Here is a 19,867-nt window from a genome sequence, read left to right as displayed (position 1 = left end):
CCTGTTTGCTCACTGTCCTCCAGGACCTGTCCCTTAGAACTCCCTGACTCCGGCTATGTTCCCAGCTCTCAGTCGATGTCCTCTGAATCATGACCTGGGGTGCAGGGCCAGCAAGGGATGGAGACTATGGACCCTGAACTCATGCTGGTCTCTAGGTCCCGTGGGAAATGTCCAGGCTGAGCTTCTCACAGGGAGAGGGAAGCTGGGTTTGAGGTCAGGAACAGGCAGGCAGGTGCTGTGTCTGTGGACTGTGTGAGCGCTGTGGATTGTGACTGAGGAGTGCTCACGCATGGCTCTGTGGGTGCATGGCCTTCATCTGAGAGAGTGCCAGGGTCTTCACTGAGTGCTGGGTGGGCGTCACCGCTGTGCCTCTGTGCCTCCTGTCCCTGTCTCTCCTGTCTCTTCTTGTCTCTCCCTTCCTCATGTCTGTCTCTCTCATCTGCCTCTGTCTCTCTGTCTCTCCCTGTCCCTGTCTTTATCCCCTCTAGTCTCTGTCTCTTTTTTCCTGTTGTCTCCTCATACCCATGGCTATATCTTTCTGAAAGTCACTATCTGTGTCCCCTGGCCCCATTTCTGTCTCTGTGCATCCTTCTGTCTTTCTGACTCAGTGTCTCTGTCTCCTTGTCTCATGTCTTCCTGTTTCTCTGTCTGTGTCTCTCCTGTCCTTTTGTTCACAAACAGAGTTGTTTCTCCATATGTAAAGTCCCCTGGTCCCCTGTCTCTCATCCTTTGCCTCCTTGTTCCCATTTCTGTCTCTCAGCCTCTGCTGTCTCTCAGCATCTCTGTCTCCCTCAGTGTCTCTGTTGTCTCTTTCAGTGTCTCTCAGTCTCTGTCTGTGTTTCCCCCTCCTCATGTCTGTGTCTGTGCCTCTCTGTAGGTGTCTCCTGTGTCTTTCAGTGTTGCTGTCTTTCTGTCTCCCTCAGTTCCTCTGTGTCCCCTCACCCTCTCTGTCTTTCCCAGTGTCTTGTGTCCTCTCTGTCATTTTCAGTATCTCTGTGTCACCTTTTCCATTTGTGTCCCTTTCTAGGCCTGGTTCACTGTTCCTTCCAGGACCGCAGGCTCATCGGGTGTGAGACCAGAACCTCCTGTGTGTCCAGAACACTGTCCCCAAGGTCTGGACCCAACTCTGATCTGGGAAACAATGGGGGAGGCCATGTGCAATGGGGACCCTGGCTGCCTGTGGCCCAGTGTGGAGGGGACACACACAGTTCATCCTGCATCACCAGGGCTCTCCTGTGCTAACTCTTGCAGATATCTGTGAGAAGGCCATAGAATCCTCTGGAACTGGAGCTACAGATGGCTGTTAGCTGCCACGTGTGTACAAGGAACCAAGTCCAGGACCTCTGCAAGATCAGCCAGTGCTCTCAACTACTGAGCCATCTCTCCAGCCCCTCAATAGACTTCCTAGGCCAGAAGCATGGAAAACATATCACAAATTCTGAAATATCTTAGTTCTAAACCCAGAGTATTCTACCGGGAAAAACTATTAAATTCAATGAGAAACTAAAAGTTTCAGCCGGGCAGTGGTGGCACAGGCCTTTATGACCAGCACTCTGGGGTTAGAGGAAGGCAGATCTCTATGAGTTCAGGGCCAGCCTGGTCTATAGAGTGAGTTCCAGGACAGCCAGGGCAACAGAGGGAAAACCTTCCTCAAAACAACAACTACTACAACAATAAAAACAACAATAGCAGCATCAAAACAAAAACAAAGCTTTCCCCAAGAAAGCCAGACCAAGGTGTTTGTGATGCTAGCCAGCTCTACAGAGAGCACTGAGAGAAAAAGAGAAGTACTTCAGACTGCAGAGAGAAAAACACACAGGAGGAGACACGGGATACATGAAGCGTGAGGAGCTGTGGGGATGGGGAAGTGCTGGGTGCCTCCAAAATGAAGGTGCATGAAAAAGCTGCGTTCACACCTGCAAAACTTCCACACAAGAAAAATATTAATGTGAGGGGATAGTGGAACACAGGCCGTTCTCAGTGTTGAAGATTTAAGTGGGGAATGGGTGTTGGGGACTGTGGAGAGGAGAGGGTAAAGGCTGGCATAGTCAGAACCAGTGATACATGAAGAAGTCTTATGGAAAATCAGTACTCTGTAAGCTAACTGACATTCATAATGGAATTTGAACTAAGAAAATGTCTAGGGGCAGTGCTGCTCTCAGAGGAAATGATTTAGGTTGGGTGTGGTGGCAGATACTCTCAGTGTTAGCACTTAGGAGTCAGAGACAGGAGAATCTCCCTAAGATTGAAGTCAGCCTGGCCTACATAAGGAGTTCAGGGACAGGCAGACCTTCACAGAGACCCTAAAGCAAGAAAAATAAAAAAGGAAAAAGTAAACATATGGGTGTTAAACGAAACCTTATTGCCTACAAGTTATGAGTCAGGGGGTCCCTGAGCAGCCCAAAATGAAGCCAACTATCGCCCTTGTTCCTGGTTGTCCACCATAATAGACAATTGCTTGTTACTAAGGACCTGTTTATTATGAATGCAAAGCTGAGAAAAATCCACCTGGACTGGCCAGGGTCTCTTTCCTGCTGACTAGCAGTATTGCAGCTGCTATGCCAGCTCTTGTAGGCCTGGGAAACATCAGTGGTTTCACCCAGAGCCGGGTATGGGCTGGTCCTATGGATGGACTAGGGGCTTCAGGGTCAGTGTCAGCCTGTCCCTTCATGGAGGAACACTGCAGGGCATGTCCCCACCTGCACTGTGAGCACTGTCTATACTGCATGTGCTGTGACACCCGGCGTTCCTGGCCCCAATCCTGGTCCCCCACCCCACAACCCCAGCCTTTCAGATGGGTCTTCCAGTGTGAGAGGACCACAGGATGAGGAGCCAGGCCTGGTTCTTAGAACTGTGCCCATGAAGTTCAGGACCCAATATCTTGACAAATGTGGGCAAAGCCCCATCTCCTCCTCAGACCCTTTTCCTGGCCTGGACTCTTGTCTTTTCTGTGAGGCAGTTGGCAATCCTGGTCTCAGCAGAGCACAGGCCAGGCTCCCATCATGTGATCCCAAATGTTCGTTCGTGCCCCTGTCTCACTGTCTTTGTCTGTCCTGTGCCCCTGCCCAGCCAGCTGCTCCTGGACCAGGGTAGGAGGAGCCCAAGCAGGACCCCTTCCCATGTACGCAGCCCTGCAGGCCCGTGGTCCTGTTTGCTCACAGTCCTCCAGGGCTACACTCTGCCCACTGGCTGGGTGAGCTGTTTCTTCTGTGGGATCTCAGGGCTCCAGAGACTGACCCCTTCTGCGTTTATCTTCCCTTCCTCAGTCCTGGGGGCCGGAGTCTCTCCGGCGATGTTTCTTTCTAGCTTCTAACACTGTTCCTGCAGGCATAGTTACCAGGAACCAAGCAAATGTCTGGGAAGGTACCTGTGACCTTGGGTAGAGAAGCTAGGTCAGACCCCACAGGAAGAAAGTCCCTCAGCCACCATTTCCCTGTGTTCTGATCAGGACTAGCCAGGAAACTCTCAGCTGTGAGCTGATCTTGCCCACTCCTTGTGTTTGGGCCTCGTCTGGACAAGTCCTGATAGGAGCCCATCCCTTAGAACACCCTGACTCAGACTGTGTTCCCAGCTCTCAGTCGATGTCCTCTGAATCATGACCGGGGGTGCAGGGCCAGCAAGGGATGGAGACTATGGACCCTGAGCTCATGCTGGTCTCTAGGTCCTGTGGTAGGTGTCCAGGCTGAGCTTCCCTCAATGTCCCACACTGACCACACAGGCCTGGAGGGGAGGGAGTGGGTAGCTGGGTTTGAGGTTTGTATCAGGCAGGCTGGTGCTGTGTCTGTGTCTGCATGGAAAGGGGTGTTTGCTCTGTGCGATTGTGACTGAGGAGTGCTCACCCTTGGCTCTGTGGTGCATGGTCTTCCTCTGAGAGTGTGTGCTGGGGCCTTCATTTGAGTGCTGGGTGGGCCTCACCGCCGTGCCTCAGTCTCCTCTCTCTCTCTCCCTATTTGTCTCTTCTGGCCTCTCCTTCTCATGTCTGCGCTCTCTCCTACATCTGTCTGTCTTTCTCTCCCTGTCCCTGTCTCTTTTCATTCTGTCTGCGTCTCTTCCTTCCTGTTGTTTCTCACCTCATCTGAGCGTCTCTGTTCTGTCCATCGTCTCTATACATCTTTATCCCTTGATGGCCTTCTGGGACCCCTTCATTGTCTTTGGGTTAATGTCAACCATACCTTCCTCTAAATGTCTCTATATTGGGTGAAGTGGTGGTCTTTAGACTGTACCTTTCCCTGAGAATTTCATTTTACAAATGGCTTTTGACTCTATTTTGAAAGTGGAGAATCATCACACACCTTTGTCGATATGTAATAACATAGCTGCCCATCACCTTCCATAAGGCACAGATTGACACATAGTTTATCCCTAAATAAGGTGTCACCCTATAAATTTACCAAAGAGCCTTGAGGCTTTGGGACACATGGGATCAATAAAATCATGTCCTGAAATCCATGCCTGAGAAGTTTTCACACACTCCCTCTAACAAAAGGTGCCACACCCTCACCTGAATCCCATGAAGAGGAGGGCACCTCACACTGTGATGACAATGGCCACACCACCCTGTCTCCTGATCCCCTGGTCTATACATCAAGAGATCCAGAGGCAGAGAACCCCACAGTGTCCCCGAGTCTTTCACTGTTGACATGGTTCACTGTATCACATCTGACTGTCTACTCATTAGTCTGTCTGGACTTCACCCTGCCCATTGCCTCATGGCCTCCAGGGTCTGGAAGATTGCTTCTGTCCTTGACTCAACCCCAAGGCTCGGTTCAGCTTTCATCCTACAGCTGGACCCTACAAACGGTCTCCACTGGGGTCTCTGGCAGACTTCTAGCCGAGTTTGCCATCTAGTCTTGCAGACGATAACCAGGGCCATAACCACAGTTCTTGCTAGCCTGCTAGCCACTGTCCCCACCGTCTATAGCCAATTGCCATCTGGGGACATTCAGGGAGCCCACATGCATGAGGGACCTGCCTGCCTGGCAGGGATGCACATCTCCCTTCTGCATCCCCAGGGCCCTGCTCTCCTGGCTACCCTAGTTGTCTGTCAGAATAGCCTGTGTGGCCTGGGTGATTCTGGCTGACCTCAGCCTGGTCTTGGTTGACCTTGGCTGACACTGCTTGACTCTGTGTGACCCTGGGCAGACCATAGTTGGTCTTTATTGGACTGTTCTCATCCTGGTACAACATGGCCTCACTAAGCCCTGACTGGGGATGGCCCTGGTTGGCCTGAGTGATGGGGGCTGGGTTCTCCTCAGTCCCCGGCAGGGCTCCCCTGGCTCCAACCCCTCATCCAGGCCCCAGGGCCACCTGGCCAGGTCTAGTGTGCAGTGTGATTCTCAGAACAATAGCTCTGGTTTGGGGCACCTGGGCTGAGCTGGGCTCATGATGACTCAGCTACCCTCAGTTCTCTGGGTTATTTTGAGTGTTTTGGCAGGTGACAGAAAACAGAGATTTCAGAAGAAAGAAAAACAAGGGTTACAAACATGACCCACCCTGCCCTGCCCCCACAGCGGGACTGCAATCCTCCTCCACAGTGCTGACCCCAGACCTCCAGACCCCAGACCAGAGGTCACAGGTCATCATGCCTGGGCTTGCTTTGTTTCCATCCGTGCCTCTCTGACCCTGGGAAAGGCAGATGAGCAGAGTCTCACTGGCAGCCCAGTGTATGGACAGTGATGAGGGCCTCTGGAATCTTCCTTCTGAGCCTGCAGTGCTCTTCCCAATGAGCATGGCGCTTCAGATGGGAAAGGGGCCTCTTGTTCAATGTCCCTGTAGTCTTGGGCCTGAGACAAATGCATGTGAGATGAACCCGGGGTACAGGACCAGTGTTTGTAAGCAGAAATTGGGGCTGGAATTCAGGATTAGATGTTAGTGTCAAGTGCCAGGGCCCACTGCCTAAGTCAGTGCCCATCGATCCAGATCACAAGACTCAGGTCTAGGACCAGAACTCAGTTATGTAGTCTCCTGTCTAGTGTCCAGGACCTGGAATAAGCCTTAGTGACCAGAACCAGAAACCAGTGATCAGAACCAGGGCCAAGTTTTCTAATCCTCATCCTGGTGTTCAGAACTCAAGCATACTGCTCAATACCAGAGCTCAGTGATGACCACCATGGGTCTGAGTGATACCCAAGAGCCAGTGATGAGGGCCAGGGCCCAGTGATGAGCAGCAGGCATCAGTCACCAGGACGAAGACCCAGTGATCAGGATGGGATCTGGTGACAGAAAACCAAGAACACTCTTTAGGAAAAGTGTCTTATTGACAAGGATCTGGAATAGTGATTTGCCCAGGACCCAGTGACCAGTACTATGGGCAGAGATTAGGAGCAGAGACCAGTGATCAGATTAGGTACTAATGATCAAGGCTAGTTGTCAGTGGTCAAAACCGGGGCTCAGTGATAAGGACCAGACCCGGTGATTAGGAGCAGGATTCAATGATCTGGACCAGGGATCAGGTGTAGAGTAAAGCCTTTTCCTTGCCAGCCGCTTTGGTTTTTCCCTGGGCTCTGCTGCGTTGTAGTTCCCAAATAACACACAAGACGCTGTATTAATTATGAAGCTGTTGGCCTTGCTTGTTTTTTACTGGCTAGCTCTGACTTAAATATTTACTCCATAATTGTTTTTTTTGGTTTCATTTTTATTAAGACTATTTGACAATTACTGTAACTTAAAATTCGTTTCTCAGCAAGTTTTTATCTGGTACATAGGAGGGCTGCTGGGTTTTGTATGTTTTACCCCATAATTGTTAATCTAAGTATTTCTCTTACAGGAGAAAAGGGTCCGGGCTTCTTACCCCTAATCAGGGATAAGGACCAAAAGTCATTGATCAGAACCAGGGGCCAGTGATTAGAATGAGGGATCAGGACAAGCAATCGGTGGTCAAGACTCATGATCATGCTGGAGGTCATTGATTAGGACCAGGGTTCAGTTACCAAAATCAGGGTTCAGTGATCAGGGTTTGGAACCAGGATCAGGGTTTGGTGTTCAGTGTTCATTCGTGGTGAAAAATACCATGCATGGCCAAGTGTTTAGAAATCAGACCCAATAATGACCTGGTATCAGGTCTGAAGAGGCTACAAACCAGTGTCAAGCACTTGGTTTGAGCCACACATATGTCCAAGTTATGTCTCAGACACTAGGCCATGGGCACCCTGTGTCTACCCTGCCCATCATTCCCACAGTCTATGATGTAGGCATATCCTAGTCTGGTATCACCATATGTTCCCTGACCTTCTCCAATCCTTTACTAATTTTTGTCTTTGAGAGCAAGGAATTGTACTTTTTACATCAGTTTATTGCTTAGGAAAGCGTGTGAGTTGGGGGGTGGGCAGTTGTCACATAGGTCTTAGCTCTGAAATGTAGGGACCTTCTCCACACTTCATCCCCGCAAAGACAAGAGTGATCAGCTAGAAGAGATCCTGGAGTTGTGTTATGCCATCCCGGAGTTGGGCTATGTCATCCTGGAGTTAGGCTATGTCACCCTGGAGTTGGGCTATGTCATCCTGGAGTTGGGCTATGTCATCCTGGAGTTGGGCTATGTCATCCTGGAGTTGGGCTGTGTCACCCTGGAGTTGGGCTATGTCATCTGGAGTTGGGCTATGCCATCCTGGAGTTGGTCTATGTCATCTGGAGTTGTGCTGTGTCATCCCAGAGTTGGGCTGTGTCATCCTGGAGTTGGGCTATGTCATCCTGGAGTTAGGCTATGTCATCTGGATGTTGGGCTATGTCATCCAGAAGTTGGGCTATGTCATCTGGAAGTTGTGCTGTGTCATCCCAGAGTTGGGCTGTGTCATCCGGAAGTTGGGCTATGTCATCTGGAGTTGGGCTGTGTCATCTGGAAGTTGGGCTGTGTCATCCCGAAGTTAGGCTGTGTCTTCATTTTTTGCCACAGTCCCAGCACTGGCTTGTGGAAGTTTGGGTTAAATCCAGGGAGTGTTGTCATCTTTTACTTCCTTTTCCTTAATGTCTGTGAAGGGTTACAAAGCCACATGTGGAGGGGACAGTTATATCCTGAATGTACCCCCATACACCAGACATTCTCCCCGGCTCCCCCACAACCTACCATCTCTATGACTGCCACATTTGCCTGGTTTCTGGTCAGTACTGGGGGATCTCTTTGCTGCCAAATGGACCTCGTACTGTTGTCACAGTGAGTGCTGTACTGTAGAATAGGCTAAGTAGGAAGAGGGTGAGGAAGGTCACAGTGGTGGGCCACAGGCTGGCACCCGGGGTCTCTTCCTCCAGCATGTCCTGGGACTGGTCCAGTATCACACAGGGAAATGGCTCCTGATGTTCTGTAAGACATAGATGATCTTTTAGAAACCCAAACCCATGGGAATGGGTGCCTAGGCCTAAGGCTTCCCTTTCCATGCCTTGTGCTTTGGGGATGTGGTGGTAGGAATTCCTAATCTCTGGGTCTAGATTTACTCAGGGAGCATGAGGAGGTGGGGTTCCTAGCAAGGGACTGGAATCCTTGCAGTTTTGAGATGCCCCTAAGACCCATCATTCTCAGGGGACTGTGATTAGAGAAATGACCTGCCAAGAGGGTCATTGCTGTCTTTGTGGCTTCAAGAAGAGTTTGAACCCAAGGCCACTTGGGTCTTAGTTCGGTCTAGATACTTATTAATCTCTCACTAAGCCCCAGTTCTTAGGCTGAAGATGGCCCGGGCACGGGGGGCTGGCCAACACCAGACACCCTCAAAGAGATAGTGGCCAACACCAGACACCCTCAGAGATACTGGCCAACACAATTTCTGGAGCTGAGGTTGGCGTACCGAGGGCTGGACATGTAACTAGAAAGACTCTGCTGCATTATTAAGAATTGTGACTCGGGGGAGGGATGACCATAGACAGGTAAAGACCTCCAGCTCAGACACCCATGCTGCCCTCAGGGTCCCAACGTGCAGAGCTTCCACGCTAAGTGGAAGTGGGAACTGTTCGTCATACGCTGACACAGACCACCACTCATCTTTCTATCATTCAACCCATCCGTCAATCAATCCGTCATTCCATCCATTCACCCACCCACCCACCCGCCATCCCCTCCTCTGACCATCGCGATCCTCACGCTTCTCTGCCTGTTCCCCTTTGTGGGCTCAGCCCTTCAACATATTGGCTCCTTTCTAGAATTCCCTGTTACAGGCCAGGCCTTGGCTGGAGTACTTTTCTGGGTCAGGTTTCCCAGGTTGGTCTGCTGCTCTTGCAATTCTCAGGGAACTGGGCTGTCAAGGGGGGAGAGTGTTGAGGGTGTGTGTATGGTCCTTTACTCCATTGTGGCTCTGAGGGCAGAGGGAAGTTGTTAGAAATTAGCTTCCTGGAGATGTTCTGAAGGTCTGTGAGGCAGGAGCAGGGGCCCCACTGCCCTCTTGTGGGCATCCTGGTGCCAAGTTACCTGGTTGTAGGACTTTGTGTTCTGGGGGTGCCCACGTGGGAGGCCAAGGTCTATGTGGGGAGAGGTCTCTACGGCGTGCTCCTGCCCCCTCCCCAGATTTGCCCCTACCCTGTTTGTGGCTTGATATACTTGGCTCAGGGTGGGAAGGGAGATTTAAGTTAGAAAGGACAGGCTGGGTGTAGGGGCCACCCGGGAGGAGCCTATGGCCTTGTCCATGAGTTGTGTGGAGTTCTCAGGGTTGGGCCTGGGAATTCTACTGGGGGATTGGGAGGGGACTCCCCTTGCTTTCCAGAAACGGGTTATGGGGTGTGAACTTCCTCCCCCTGCAGGGTTCGGGTCTGTGTGAGTGTGCAAATGTAAGTGTGCCCATGTGCATGTGTACAGAGTAGAGAGACCGTCCCGCTGAGGGTAGGTGGGTGGCATCTTATGTTTCAAAGCGCCCCTTGAATCCAGCCCTTCATTCCGTCACCACCCCTACTCTGACCCCCAGATGGTGCCAGTCTTGATCTTGCTTCTCTCTTGCCCAGTCTACCCTTTCCTTGCTAGAACCAGAAGCTGCAATCCAATACACAAACAGCCAAACCACCCACCATTCGGAGTATTTCTGTAGCAAACCACTGCCCTTGGGACTCTCCCCTGAGCTCTTCCTGTCTTGGCTGAGTCTGCTCGTCTCGGATTTCATCCTCAGCTTATCCTTCCTCGCACATCCGCAGGGCAGGCACTCACACCCACAGGCACACACATGCATTTCCACCACCATGAGCATACCCAGACGGACACATGCATACTCATAGGTACACACAGGCACACACATGCTCTTGGGGATACAGGCATACTCACACATATGCACTCATAGTCATATATGTACTTCAGGCGCACACACTCACTCCCCCCTTGTCACGCAGAGGCACACACACAAAGCCACATGGGCACACATATACTCGAGGCATGAAGGGTCTTCAGGTCTCTGAGGCCTCAGAGACTCAGGTGGTGGGTGTCCCTCTCTCCCTGGGCCCTGACCCCTCCCAGTGTTCTATAGACCCTAAGGATGATGTCACGGACAGGCACTGGATGGAAGGGCAGGGATACTTTGGATGAGCACAGAGTTTATTTAAGGGATGAGGGCAGGCAGCGTGGCTCAGTAGCAGACACCGTCTCCCTCTGACATGATCACAGACACGTTGACTTGGGTGGGTTTACCCGACAGACGATCGATGGTCTTCTGGGTGAAGCCCATGGGCAAAGCCTCGTGGCCGACCATGCAGGAGTAGTTGTCACCATGTTTCCAGTTTTCGGCTGACACACGCAGCACACTTGTCACCGCGTAGGTGGTGGCACCCTCGCCTGGCTCCTCCAGGGGCTTCCACACTAGGTAGTTTTCGTGGGACAGCTCCTGGTTTCCATGCAGCCAACGCACCAGCACGTCTTCGGGCTTGAACCCTCGTACCAGGCATGTCAGGGACACCAGCTCATTCAGGGCCAGCTCCTCCGACGGCGGCGGTAGCAGGTGGACCTGGGGTGGGAGTGGGTCTGGGAGGCAGAGAGAAGAGATGGCTCAGAGAAGGAGATCAGTGGACCCCGCCCCCTCCGCCCGCCCGCACTTCCCTTCTGGGCAGTCCCTCAGACAGCCTCAGTTTCCCTCTGCGACACAAGGGTGTTAGAGGGAGGAGGCAGCCATGTAAGCGTGGAATTTCCGTACAACGCCCCAGAGTGCATATAGGCCCACCTTTCTCCTTGACAACTGTGGCAGTCAGGGTCCCAGACTCAGGCTGAGAAACTGTGCATGTGAAGGCCTCCCCTTTATTCCAGCGCTCAGCACAGCCAGGCAGGACACTAGACACACTATAGTAGCCGCAGGAGTCCTGCACAGGTTCCTTTGTCACCGCATCCTTCCCCGTGGTGGGATTCCAGGTGAACACGACTCCCTCAGTTGTTTTCAGGCCACTTATCGTACACGTGAGGCTGGCTTCTGAGCCCAGTAGCAGGTCCGCAAGAGCTGGCCGGCTCAGTGACAGGCGGGGTTGGCAGTTTGGAAGTGGAGAAGGAGGAGGAGGAGGAGGAGGAGGAACTGAAAGAGAAGTCCTAGAAAATCAGCACACTCTTCCTTTCTCCTTCCCTGTCCCCTTCTCTGGGTGTCCTTGGGCCTCAGCTCCCCGTGGCCTATCTGTGCCCCCTCCACGGACTGGCCAGAAAAGCCACTTTAGAGGCTTCCGAGGTTCCCTGATGGGGGGACATGGATCCTGATACCAGGTTAGGGTAGGGCTTATTCCACCCCCAGATGATCACCTGTGCAGGGCACTGTCACGTCTTCGGTGGGGTTAGAGTCATGTTGCACGGAGCATGTCACAGTTTGTTCAGCAGGGCACTGGGAGGCTGGCAGGGTCAACTGGCTGCTCATGGTGTACGGGCCCCCAGAGGCCTGGGCGGGTGGGAAGTTTATGGTTGTCACACCAGCACCACTCTTGCTCCAGGACACATTCATAGTTCCAGATGGGAAGTAATCCTTTATCAGACAGCCGACTACCACTGGGTCCTCTGCCATAGACCGTGGGAGGCTCAGTGGGTAGATGGTGGGTTTTCTCTCGGGCTCTGGAACACAGAACATGAGTGAGATGGCAGTCTCCCCACTGCCCATCTCGAGACAGTTTCTGGGGACAGGGCTATGCCTTTCTCTTCTTTACGTTGGAGAACCGAGCCCAGCCTCACACAGCAGCTGTGTCATGTGTCTACACTTGGAGCTGATCTGGCTTCAGAGTTTGGAACAAGACCTTCAGGCAGTCTTTTGCAAGGACCGGGCCAAATGCCTCGGGCAGGACTTTTTACATACTGTAAGTGTCTTTATAAACATGACTATGCTACTGGGCAACTTAGTGCTCCGGATTTCTGAGCCCACTCCTGTTTGGGCAGTGGTCACAGCCATGCTCTCTATCCCAGGGTTTGGAGGATCATAACTGGTGGGCCCTGGCAGGAATGAATAACCCGAGATTGCAGCTCAGCCCCACAGAGTAGGGGTGGTCAGGAAAGAGCTGGCTGGAAGGTTCACTGGGGAGGAGAAGGCCATTTTGTTTGAGTTTTCACCTTACACTTGCCTTGTCAGGGCTTCGGACCTGTCACTCATCACTCTACCACCCTACCCATCCACCTAACAAGCACTAGACCCTCAAGAACAGAGGCCTAAATCTGAGCACTGCCTCGGCTGTGCAGGTGCTACCTACAGGTAGGTTTGAATTTCCACCAGGCAATGGGGGAAGGAGAAGAGGGTGCGAGAAATGGATACTGAGCTGTCTGTCCCCCATTCATGTAAAATAAACGGAGCAAGCTTGAGTCATGAAACAGAGGTTGGTCTACATTTAGTCTAAAGTTTGCCAGTGACATCAGCACTGAGCTTAACAACACAGCAAAGCTTAGACTAGAACTGAACAAGCCCAACCAGCCTAATTTATCTCAGCCCAGCTCATAACCAAGCCCAGCTCAGGCAGCCTAACTTACATTAGCTCATCTTAACCAGCCAAGCACAGTTTAGCCTGATCCCATCCTAGCTCTGCCCTTTCTGGCCAGCACAAATAGATAATCTAGACCAGCTCACCCTAGCAAGACCAACTGAACCCAGATAAACCCAGCTCAGCAAGATCAACCCAACAGAACCATCTCAACTCAGCTCAGCCTATCCCATTCCATCCTAGCTCAGCTCAGTTTAGCCCAGGCCAGCAAGATCATCCAGTCCATCCCAGTCTGACTGAACCTAGCTCAGCCCAGCTCAGCCCAGCTCAGCCCAGCCCAGCCCAGCTCAGCCCAGCCCAGCTCAGCCCAGCCCAGCCCAGCCCAGCTCAGCCCAGCTCAGCCCAGCTCAGCCCAGCCCAGCTCAGCCCAGCTCAGTCTAACTCAGCCCAGCTCAGCCCAGCCCAGCTCAGCCCAGCTCAGCCCAGCTCAGCCCAGCTCAGCCCAGCCCAGCTCAGCCCAGCTCAGTCTAACTCAGCCCAGCTCAGCCCAGCCCAGCTCAGCCCAGCTCAGTCCAGCTCACCCCAGCTTAGCCCAGCTCAGCCCAGCCCAGCCCAGCTCAGCCCAGCTCAGTCCAGCTCAGCCCAGCTCAGTCTAGCTCAGTCTAGCTCAGCTCAGTCCAGCTCAGTCTAGCTCAGTCCAGCTCAGTCTAGCTCAGCTCAGTTCAGCAAGTCCACCCCAGTCTAGTTGAGTTCATCTCAGCTCAGCCCATGTTAGGCCAGCTCAGACAGCTCATCTAACCTAGTTCAGCCTAGCTAAGACAGCTCAGTGTAACTTAGCTCAACGCAACCCTTTCTTAGTCAGCCTAGTCTAAGTAAGCTCAGCCTTGTTCAGGCCAGCCCAGTCTAGCCAGCCCAATTAGCCTAGCCTAGCTCAGTTTATGCTGTCCCAGACCGGCTCAGCTAGCCCATTCTAGTCTAGCTCAGTCAGCCCAGCCTAGCTGACTTTAGCCTAACTCATCTCAATCCATTCCAGCCTAGCCAAGTGCATCCCAGCTCAGCTCAATCCAGCCCCTTCCAGCTCAGCCCACCTGACCATTCCAGCCTACCTCATCCAGTCTAACCCGGTTCATCCCAGCTTAGTTTATCCTGGCCCCGCCAAGCTCAGCTCAGCATAGCCCAGCCAGACCAGTTTAGCCCAGTCTAGATTCGTCCAGCTCTGCTCAGCCCATTTCAGTCTATCTCAGTTCACCCCAGCTCAGCTCAGCCCAGCCCAGCTCAGCCCAGCTCAGCTCAGCTCACCCCAGCTCAGCTCAGCTCAGGCCAGCCCAGCTCAGCCCAGCTCAGCCCAGCTCACCCCAGCCCAGCCCAGCTCAGCTCAGCCCAGCTCAGCTCAGCCCAGCTCAGCCCAGTTCAGCCCAGCTCAGCCCAGCTCAGCTCACCCCAGCTCACCCCAGCCCAGCTCAGCTCACCCCAGCCCAGCTCGGCCCAGCTCACCCCAGCCCAGCTCAGCTCAGCTCACCTCAGTTTAGCCCAGCTCACCCCAGCCCAGCTCACCCCAGCTCAGCTCAGCTCACCCCAGTTTAGCCCAGCTCACCCCAGCCCAGCTCAGCCCAGCTCAGCCCAGCTCAGCCCAGCTCACCCCAGCCCAGCTCAGCTCAGCTCACCTCAGTTTAGCCCAGCTCACCCCAGCCCAGCTCACCCCAGCTCAGCTCAGCTCACCCAGTTTAGCCCAGCTCAGCCCAGCTCAGCCCAGCTCAGCCCAGCTCAGCCCAGCCCAGCTCAGCCCAGCTCACGCCAGCTCAGCTCACCTCAGCCCAGCTCAGCCCAGCTCAGCTCAGCCCAGCTCAACTCAGCTCAGCTCACCCCAGCTCACCCCAGCCCAGCTCACCCCAGCCCAGCTCACCCCAGCTCAGCTCACCCCAGCCCAGCTCACCCCAGCCCAGCTCACCCCAGTCCAGCTCAGCCCAGCTCAGCCCAGCTCAGCTCAGCCCAGCCCAGCTCAGCCCAGCTCAGCTCAGCCCAGCTCAGCCCAGCTCAGCCCAGCTCAGCTCAGCTCACCCCAGTTTAGCCCAGCTCACCCCAGCCCAGCTCACCCCAGCCCAGCTCACCCCAGCCCAGCTCAGCTCAGCTCAGCTCAGCTCAGCTCAGCCCAGCTCACCCCAGTTTAGCCCAGCTCACCCCAGCTCACCCCAGCCCAGCTCAGCTCAGCTCACCCCAGCCCAGCTCAGCTCAGCTCACCCCAGCCCAGCTCAGCTCAGCTCAGCTCAGCCCAGCTCACCCCAGTTTAGCCCAGCTCACCCCAGCTCACCCCAGCCCAGCTCAGCTCAGCTCACCCCAGCCCAGCTCAGCTCAGCTCACCCCAGCCCAGCTCAGCTCAGCTCAGCTCAGCCCAGCTCACTCCAACTCAGCTTAGCCCAGTTCAGCCAGCTTAGTCCAGTTTAGATCAACCCAGTTCAGTTATCCCAGATCAGCTATCTCAGCCCAGCCTGGTTTGGCTAGCCCAGTCTATTCTACCCCAGTTCAGCACAACTCATGCCAGCCCAGTCTAGCTCAGCTCAGCATAGCCCAAACTAGCCCAGTCATTCAGTCTAGCTCACCCCACCCCACTCCACCCCACCTGACCCCATCCCGTCCGATCCTGTCCCATCCCATCCCACCCCACCCCACCCCACCCATCCCATCCCACCCTAACCCAGCTCAACCTATTTTAGCTAATCCCATTCCAGTCTATTTTAGCAAGCTCATCCCAACCTGTGTCAGTTTCGATCAATTCAGCTCAGCTATGGCTAGTTCAACCAGCCCAGTCTAACCCAGCTCAACTCAATGCAGCCTAGCCTAGGTCAGCCTAGATAAACTCAATCTGGTTTAGACCACTCAAAGCCCAGCTCAGTCCATTCTAGACTAGCTTAGGCAGCCCAGCTAAGCCTACTGTATGCAATCTCACCCCAGAACATCCCATCTCAGATTTGCTCTGCCAAGGCTAGTCTAATTTAGGCCAGGCCAACATAGCTCATCCTATCTTAGTCTAATCCAGTCCAGTTTGTGCCGGTCAAGCTCAGTCCTGCAGAGCCCAGCTCAGCCCAGACCAGCCCAATCCAGTTTAGTGTAGCTCAACTTGGTTTATCCCGGCCTAGCTCAGTCTATCTTAGTGCATCCCAACCCAAGGTAGCTTAGCTCAGCCCAGTTCAGACCAGTCTAGTCCATCTTAGTTTAACCTAGCTCTGCCCTGCTTAGCCCAGTCCAGCTCAGTCCAGTTCAGTCTAGTCCAGTCCAGTCCTGTCCAGTCTGGACCAGTCTAGCTTAGCTCATCCCATTCTAGACCAGCCCAGTCATCCAAATCAGCCCACTTTGCCCCATCTTGGTCAACACAGCCCATCTCAGCTTAGCCTGGCTCAGCCGATCTCAACCCAGTCCAGTTCGGACTAGCCCAGCCCAGTTTAGCCCATCATAGACGAGCCCAGTCAGCCCAAACTTGGCCGAACCTGGTCCAGCCCAGCCCAGATCAGCCTCATTCGTCTTGGCTAAGCCTAGCCCAGCGCAGCCTGGCCACGGATGCTTGAGTCTCCACCACCCCTTGCTGTTGTCTGATGCTCCTTGCCTCTGTCTAGCCTCTCAGACTCTTGCTGCTGCTTTCCAGGAAGTTGGGTTTCATCGGGTTTTCTCCTGTCTGCATTTTAACCCCTGGCACAGCCTTGTTGTGCCTGGGTTCATGTCCTGTGCTCCCCCAGACTCCCGCTCTTTGAACCTCCTCGTCCTCGTCCTCGTCCTCGTCCTCGTCCTCGTCCTCGTCCTCGTCCTCGTCCTCGTCCTCGTCCTCGTCCTCCTCCTCCTCCTCCTCCTAATGCTTCGCTATGGCCTCAGGCCTGGCCTGGTTGAGACTCCTCAGTGCACCACTGAGCAGAGGAGTTCAGACCGCACCGGGACCCACCTGCTCAAGGCTGTTGGGTGTCCTCCACAGGGGGACAGCCAGGCCTCCCTTGGCCAGGCGGTTCCACACTGGAGGTCCATCCTCTTGGCTACAGGCCATCTGCCCTATGGGAGGGAGTTTGGGACCGGGCAAGGCCTTGGCTGGAGTCTGTGTCCTCAGCGTCCCCTGCTCTCTCCGCGTGGCTGCCTGTGGATGGGCCAGGCTGGGGCCTGAGGGGGCTGCATGACTGTATGTCTGGTCCCCTAGATGGGGTCCCTCACCCACTTCCTGCTCCACCTCCACGTTGTGGCCGCTTGTCTCCACGTCATGTCTGGCCTGTGGTCTGGCTGTGGTGGGGACAGGTGTGTCTGACCACATGGGCCTTGGTGGGGCCAGGACTCCACGTATCTGCATCCTGAGATGCAGGGAAGGGAATGAAATAAACGTCTAGCTGCTCTAGAGACACCGAGACGGAGATGGAGAGGGGTAGGAGAGGGGAGGCCCGAGAACATGTTGTCAGGGAGCCAGAGGAACAAAGGCTACTCCGGAGGGACCCCTAAGCCAAGGAGACTTCTGAGAAGACCTTCGAGGTCGCAGGGTTGGCATCAGCGCGGGACAAGTGTCTGGAATGGCTCCGGCTGCTCCCATGGCTTGTTCCTTGAGAAAGTAGATGCCCCGGGTTGAGGGCCAGCGTGGAGGTCACAGTTCAGCGCTACCTCTGTTCGTATCCCTTGCAGCCCTGAGTCAGCCTCCTATTACATCTTTCCCAGGATGGGTCTTTGCCCTACAGGGCCCCTCAGAGATTGTCAGGGTAGGGTCCCATTCTTCACTCAGTCCTCTACACATCCTACTGTCCCCTCCCCACAACGTCGCCCTTTGTAGGCTGCCTCTGTCATTGTGCCCTGGTTATATCGTAATGACTCTGGAGCCTCACACAGCCACCAGGCAGTCTTTGCTCAGGAATAATGGCCCTGTCTGGAGGGGGAGGCTCTAAATCATCAGGTGTGATGGGGTCGTGCCAACGGTGCTGGGTGCTGAGTTGGGGAAGCTAGTTTTTTTCCGGGTTCTTGGATAGATACTTCACGGGGCGGGGCTGCTGCATCAGGCTTGGGAAGCGTGTTGCAAATGGAAGTGCCCTTAACTTTGAGGCAAGTCAAGGGAGCTTTTGGGAGATGGAGAAGTGGGGAAGTGTGGTCCTGAGTTCCAGAGATCTGGGAGGACACACAGGCCCGTCTCAAAGAGGCTCTGGAGGTTCTAGCCATGACTTGGAGCCATCAGCAACGGGGGACATTGTGGCTGCCCGTCTTAGTCATTTCTGTTGCTGTTACCGAATACCACAGGCCAAGAGGCTCAGTCAGGAAAGGTTCATCTCTTGGTTCAAAGTTGGGAGCGAGAAGCAGGGGGCTGGTATGGCCAGTGTGGTAAAAGCGGCTTCCTAGTCCACAGAGGGTCACTGAAACTCATATGTCCTCCTATGAGGCTACTCTCACAACCCAGTTACCTTCTTCCTGGTCTTAGGGTTTGCCAATCCAAGTCACAAGACACTCTCCCAGGACACCTTGCTAACATGGTGTAGCTGGCCCCAGCACGTCACCAAGGGCAAGAAGCATGTGCATGGGGACACGGGACGCAGGTGTGGCCCCCATCCATGCCTATGAGGTGGGGCCGGCAGTTAGGCTGATGTCCTGCAGAGACGCTTTCTGCATGGGGTTACCCTGGCTACATGTGGACTGTGGTGACAGCTCTTGTTAGGCAATTCCTTGTGGGCCCCCCACATGGTCCCGGTCAGTGGTGGACACGGAGTTTCTGCTTTGGCTGCCGTCTCTCAGTTGTCACATTTTGATTTTGGAGGACGCGGGTGCCGCTTCTCCCCAGGCTCCGCTTCTGTCTCTTACGACTCTTGTCACTGGGTTCAAGTCCACTAGGCTGGTCCTTGACGACCTTACCTTGAGATAGTTACCTTGGCCACAGTGTGAAGAACCATTCCCCAAAGGCCACACTTATGGGTCCCAAGATGGGATTGTGTCTTTTGGGGTCTTCCCAAGCCCTCCATGGTAGACTGGTAAGGGAATAGGGAGAAGGAAGTGGCCTCTTGGTCCTAGGAGGTCTTTCATAGTGTGCAGAGGCAGGGTCGCTAGCCTGGCTGTCTGGGCTGAGTGCAGCTCTCCGTGAAGTCTCCTTCTTTCCAGGTGGGATTTGCTGCTGTGTGACAATTCCTGCCATGTCGTGCCCCTTGAGCCGAGCCCTTGCTGCCTGTACCCACTGTCTGTGGGGGGCCTCATGGCTTGGAGAGATGGTCACTAGAAGTCACTGAGCTGTGCCTTTAGGGATGCCAGTCTAGGAGCTGGAGGGGCATGTACACCTCAGCTTAGAAGTGAGTAGGGCGTAGGATTCTCTGGCACGAGGAGGGTGTGGTGCAGGCCTTGTCTTAGCAAGACAGAGTGTGTTTGATTGTGAGCCTGAGCAGATATGTGTTTTAGAGTGGTGTGTGTGTGTGTGCGTGCGTGCGTGTGTGCGTGCATGTGTGTTCGTGTGCACACACTCGCATGTGCCCGCCACCTGACTCTGGATGCATGTGAGTGTGTATGTGCAATCTGTGTGACCGTGTCTGACATACGTTTGAATGTGCGGGACGCTGTGTTCCTCAGCGTGAATGAGATGCTAGTGTGAGCTGGCCAGGGCTGGGGCTTGAGACACACCCTTAGCCATGCCTCCCCTCCAGTCAGACCAGTCACCTTCCAGTCCTGGGCCTTCTGCACCCAGTAGGTGTGGCCCTCTGTGCCTTTGCCACCCATGTCTTCCGTGGGTACCCTGAGACCTGTAGACGCCCGACTCCACAGTAGAGGAGGGTTCAGACACCTGGGAGCTGTGGCCTGGCCCTGGCACGCTCATCTCCATCCTAGTTTCCCCAAAGTCCCGGGGTGCTGAGCTTGGAACCCCAATGTGGATCTCCTTGTGAGACCATCGCCACTTAGTGATTACAAGGGCCTTTGGTCAACTGACCCTCAAAACGGTCTTAATAGTTCTCATGCCTCTAACCAGGGCCCAGTAGGGCCACGCCCACCCTAGCATCCTTGTTGCTAGAAATGTTCTCATCAAGGAAGCATTTTACTGTGAGTCATCGACTACCGA

At 54.2% G+C, this 19,867-nt stretch overlaps 1 long non-coding RNA gene across 1 annotated transcript; it reads right to left on the bottom strand.

The window, feature by feature from the left end:
• Positions 1 to 7,273: 7,273 nt before the first annotated feature.
• Positions 7,274 to 8,997, bottom strand: LOC121139220. Its single transcript, XR_005876067.1, has 2 exons — positions 8,060 to 8,997; positions 7,274 to 7,963 (listed from the first exon to the last, which is right to left on the bottom strand). It is a non-coding gene; the product is annotated as an uncharacterized LOC121139220 (long non-coding RNA).
• Positions 8,998 to 19,867: the final 10,870 nt, after the last annotated feature.

The sequence above is a fragment of the Mesocricetus auratus genome, unplaced genomic scaffold, assembly GCF_017639785.1.
Source record: "Mesocricetus auratus isolate SY011 unplaced genomic scaffold, BCM_Maur_2.0 Super-Scaffold_15014, whole genome shotgun sequence".
NCBI lineage: Eukaryota > Metazoa > Chordata > Mammalia > Rodentia > Cricetidae > Mesocricetus > Mesocricetus auratus.
The sequence above is the reverse complement of the archived record's forward strand: the minus strand, read 5'-3'. Positions and strand labels throughout refer to the sequence as shown.